At 54.9% G+C, this 5000-nt stretch overlaps 1 non-coding gene across 1 annotated transcript; it reads left to right on the top strand.

Moving 5' to 3' along the window:
- Nucleotides 1-2619: 2619 nt before the first annotated feature.
- On the top strand, nucleotides 2620-4540 carry LOC145948686 (small subunit ribosomal RNA). Its single transcript, XR_014427438.1, has one exon. It is a non-coding gene; the product is annotated as a small subunit ribosomal RNA (ribosomal RNA).
- The last annotated feature ends 460 nt before the right edge of the window (nucleotides 4541-5000 follow it).

Raw genomic sequence — 5000 nt, 5'->3', positions numbered from 1 at the left:
CGAAACGGTGAGTGGTGCGATAAAATATTTCCCATTTGGTTTCTACGACGATTATCGGGCTCCGTAAATGCGGCGACAAATTTTTCGACATGTCCCGTGTAATATATCGCTCTCGAAGCTACTAAGATCGATAAATGCGACATTCTGAAAAAGCCCGTCTACGCAGTCCAACAGCACGCCGAAAGAGATGACACGTTCGTCCGAAACGTTTTCCCGTATCTCTAGCCGTGTCGACGCTGTTAGACGGTAAATGTTTCGGAGGTGACGCCGGCGGCCGTAGGACTCTGGATAAATTCTCGACCGTCCGGAGGTGCCGCCGACGTCCGGAGGTACCGCCGGCGTCCGGAGGTGCCGCCGGCGATTGGAGGTACCGCCGGCGTCCGGAGGTACCGCCGGCGTTCGGAGATACCGCCGGCGATCGAAATTACCGCTGGCGGTCGGAAGTGCCGCCCGTGTAACGCAACGCGCATTCACGCCTCTAACGGCGAGTGATGCGAGAGATCGCTTCACGCGAGAGTTTCACAATTTTATGCGAGCCTCGTACCCGCGCCGTCGAATCTTTCGACACGGCCCGAGGACCGCGTTTCGAAGCCGGTAGTTCGAGAAATTCGACATTTCTAGAAAATATGTCTACGCGGTCTGACGATACTCCGAGAGCGATGACACGTTCGTCCGAAACGTTTTTTCCCGTATCTCTTGCCGTTTCGGCGCTGTTCGCCCGTAAATGTTTCGGAGTTGACGACCTACGGCCGTAGGACTCTGAATAAATTCTCGACCGTCCGGAGGTGCCGCCGACGTCCGGAGGTACCGCCGGCGTCCGGAGGTGCCGCCGGCGATTGGAGGTACCGCCGGCGTCCGGAGGTACCGCCGGTGACCGGAGGTGCCGCCGGCGTCGGAGGTGCCGCCGGTGACCGGAGGTACCGCCGGCGTCCGGAGGTACCGCCGGCGTTCGAAATTACCTCTGGCGGTCGGAGGTGCCGCCCGTGTAACGCAACGCGCATTCACGCCACTAACGGCGAGTGATGCGAGAGATCGCTTCACGCGAGAGTTTCACAATTTTGTGCGAGCCTCGTACCCGCGCCGTCGAATCTTTCGACACGGCCCGAGGACCGCGTTTCGAAGCCGGTATTTCGAGAAATTCGACATTTCTAGAAAATATGTCTACGCGGTCTGACGATACTCCGAGAGCGATGACACGTTCGTCCGAAACGTTTTTTCCCGTATCTCTTGCCGTTTCGGCGCTGTTCGCCCGTAAATGTTTCGGAGTTGACGACCTACGGCCGTAGGACTCTGAATAAATTCTCGACGGTCCGGAGGTGCCGCCGGTGATCGGAGGTACCGCCGACGACCGGAGGTGCCGCCGGCGACCGGAGGTACCGCCGGCGTCGGAGGTGCCGCCGGTGACCGGAGGTACCGCCGGTGACCGGAGGTACCGCCGGCGATCGGAGGTGCCGCCCGCGGCCGGAGGTACCGCCGGCGACCGAGACTGCCGCGACGTAATGTCTCGATTGCGCCGTCCATTTGACGCTCGCGCTCGTATACGTCCGTGCGTAGGACCGTGCGTCGCCGACCGCCCGGCCGGCCGGTTGGGTACTATAAGAGATACGTCGCGCTCGGCGTTACGAACGAGTCGAGCGAGTCGGGCGAGTCGGACGAGTCGAGATACGTACTTTTCAGTCACGACTAGTGGCAGAAGTACGTCGCGTTCGGCGCGTCTCGAACGTTTCGTGCGTACTCTAACTTTATATTAAAAGGGAAAGAAGGAAACCACGAATAATAATCGAGCAGTACACGGGGCAAGTCTTCTTGGAAGAGACTTGTTGTCTCGCAAAGACGTTACGACTCGTTGTCGTCGTCGTGTCGTAATTCTCCTTGGCGGCGGAGATTGCGATACGCGCTCCACTCGTTCGCCGCTGAACGCGGGTAAAATATACACACTTGTTTATACGATCACAGCATTGCCACGAGTCGGTGTCGCAAGACCGAATGGCTCTTATGTGGCGCGCACGCATCTAGTGTGTTGGCCGCGCGATTCCCTCTCGTTTTGAACGCAGCAGTGGAATCGTCGCGCTTACCGAACGTTTACTCCACGGATACGAGTTGGCGGAAGGGCAAGAAACGCTCTTCCCGCTCGCTTTGTACGCCGTAGCGAAAGATTTTTACTGGTCGTTCTTGAACGTACGAACCAGACAGAATTTGTCCTCGACGTCTAAGCATCGGCACCGTCGATCTAGCGTCAGGGTAAATCGCGCGGGTCTTTCGAGACCCGAGCATTTTAACATTTTGAGGAGAATGAGAATGAGTATATGATCTTTTGTATAAGAAAAGAAAAGTCGATGATAATAATATATCAACAGAGATATAACAAGGATAATTAAGAGGAGAGAGAAGGCAGGCAGTTCTTAGCGAACCTTGTCGTTCTCTCGCGTATACTTTACGCAACGCACACACAGTGTCGCCGACCGGCTAAGCAAGACCGGCGGCAATGAAACGGCACACGAGCGTGTCGCGTCGGTGCCCGATTAACACCGGGCCACCGGACGCGCGCTCAAGAGAGCTAGCGACGAGTCTCTCGGGCTCGCTCGCGAGTTACTCCTTGCGAGTAACCGAACACGAAGCTCCCTGGTTGATCCTGCCAGTAGTCATATGCTTGTCTCAAAGATTAAGCCATGCATGTCTCAGTGCATGCCGAATTAAGGTGAAACCGCGAATGGCTCATTAAATCAGTTATGGTTCATTAGATTGTACCCACATTTACTTGGATAACTGTGGTAATTCTAGAGCTAATACATGCAAAACAGAGTCCCGACCAGTGATGGAAGGGACGCTTTTATTAGATCAAAACCAATCGGTGGCGGGCGGCTCGCCGTTCGTCCACCGTTTATTTTGGTGACTCTGAATAACTTTGTGCTGATCGCACGGTCCTAGCACCGGCGACGCATCTTTCAAATGTCTGCCTTATCAACTGTCGATGGTAGGTTCTGCGCCTACCATGGTTGTAACGGGTAACGGGGAATCAGGGTTCGATTCCGGAGAGGGAGCCTGAGAAACGGCTACCACATCCAAGGAAGGCAGCAGGCGCGCAAATTACCCACTCCCGGCACGGGGAGGTAGTGACGAAAAATAACGATACGGGACTCATCCGAGGCCCCGTAATCGGAATGAGTACACTTTAAATCCTTTAACGAGGATCCATTGGAGGGCAAGTCTGGTGCCAGCAGCCGCGGTAATTCCAGCTCCAATAGCGTATATTAAAGTTGTTGCGGTTAAAAAGCTCGTAGTTGAATCTGTGTCGCACACCGTCGGTTCACCGCTCGCGGTGTTTAACTGGCGTGATGTGGGACGTCCTACCGGTGGGCTTAGCCTCGCGAGGGGCGGCCCAACTAATATCCCGTCGCGGTGCTCTTTACTGAGTGTCGAGTCGGGCCGGTACGTTTACTTTGAACAAATTAGAGTGCTTAAAGCAGGCTACCTTCGCCTGAATACTGCGTGCATGGAATAATGGAATAGGACCTCGGTTCTATTTTGTTGGTTTTCGGAACCCCGAGGTAATGATTAATAGGGACAGATGGGGGCATTCGTATTGCGACGTTAGAGGTGAAATTCTTGGATCGTCGCAAGACGGACAGAAGCGAAAGCATTTGCCAAAAATGTTTTCATTAATCAAGAACGAAAGTTAGAGGTTCGAAGGCGATCAGATACCGCCCCTAGTTCTAACCATAAACGATGCCAGCTAGCGATCCGCCGAAGTTCCTCCGATGACTCGGCGGGCAGCTTCCGGGAAACCAAAGCTTTTGGGTTCCGGGGGAAGTATGGTTGCAAAGCTGAAACTTAAAGGAATTGACGGAAGGGCACCACCAGGAGTGGAGCCTGCGGCTTAATTTGACTCAACACGGGAAACCTCACCAGGCCCAGACACCGGAAGGATTGACAGATTGATAGCTCTTTCTTGATTCGGTGGGTGGTGGTGCATGGCCGTTCTTAGTTGGTGGAGCGATTTGTCTGGTTAATTCCGATAACGAACGAGACTCTAGCCTGCTAAATAGGCGTACCTTATGGTATCGCGAAGGCCCCCGGCTTCGGCTGGCGGGTTTTTACTACCAACGTACAAACAAATCTTCTTAGAGGGACAGGCGGCTTCTAGCCGCACGAGATTGAGCAATAACAGGTCTGTGATGAGTACTCTGCGTTGATACCACTGCTTGCTACACTGAAGGAATCAGCGTGTGTTCCCTGGCCGAAAGGCCCGGGTAACCCGCTGAACCTCCTTCGTGCTAGGGATTGGGGCTTGCAATTGTTCCCCATGAACGAGGAATTCCCAGTAAGCGCGAGTCATAAGCTCGCGTTGATTACGTCCCTGCCCTTTGTACACACCGCCCGTCGCTACTACCGATTGAATGATTTAGTGAGGTCTTCGGACTGGTGCGCGGCAATGTCTCGGCATTGCCGATGTTGCCGGGAAGATGACCAAACTTGATCATTTAGAGGAAGTAAAAGTCGTAACAAGGTTTCCGTAGGTGAACCTGCGGAAGGATCATTAACGTTCCGGAGGTCCTGCTCTGCGTCGAGAGTCCACTCTTTTACAGAGAGAGAGAGAGACGCGCGCTCGCAGCAGTCGGAGACTGAATGGACAGAGAAGAGAAGATGGCTCAGAGAAAAAAGCTATTAAGCGGAATTGACGGATCGAAAGGTTGGATGTTATACGGACGCCGCCCGCGCCTCTGACGAACCTCGCGATGCGGGAGTAATCAGCAGCGCGCGGCGCGGCGTTCGCCGCCGAGAGGGAGAGAGAGCGTGTCCGAGACCTCTCTCCGCGACGGCGTCGCGTTCCGCTCGCGCTCGACGCGCGAGCCGCGATACGCGCGTTCGTTGCCTTTTGTGAAAAACTTCGAAAAAAATACGTTGCGACTCGGAGCGAGACGCTTCGCGATCACGCTCGTGCCACTCGCAGAGCGTCGATTCGGCGTTGAGCGCGAACCGGTGGTGACCTATGCCCGCGC

This window comes from Prenolepis imparis, unplaced genomic scaffold (genome assembly GCF_030444845.1).
Source record: "Prenolepis imparis isolate NDT839.2.m4 unplaced genomic scaffold, iyPreImpa1.0 SCAF_573, whole genome shotgun sequence".
Lineage (NCBI taxonomy): Eukaryota > Metazoa > Arthropoda > Insecta > Hymenoptera > Formicidae > Prenolepis > Prenolepis imparis.
The sequence above is the reverse complement of the archived record's forward strand: the minus strand, read 5'-3'. Positions and strand labels throughout refer to the sequence as shown.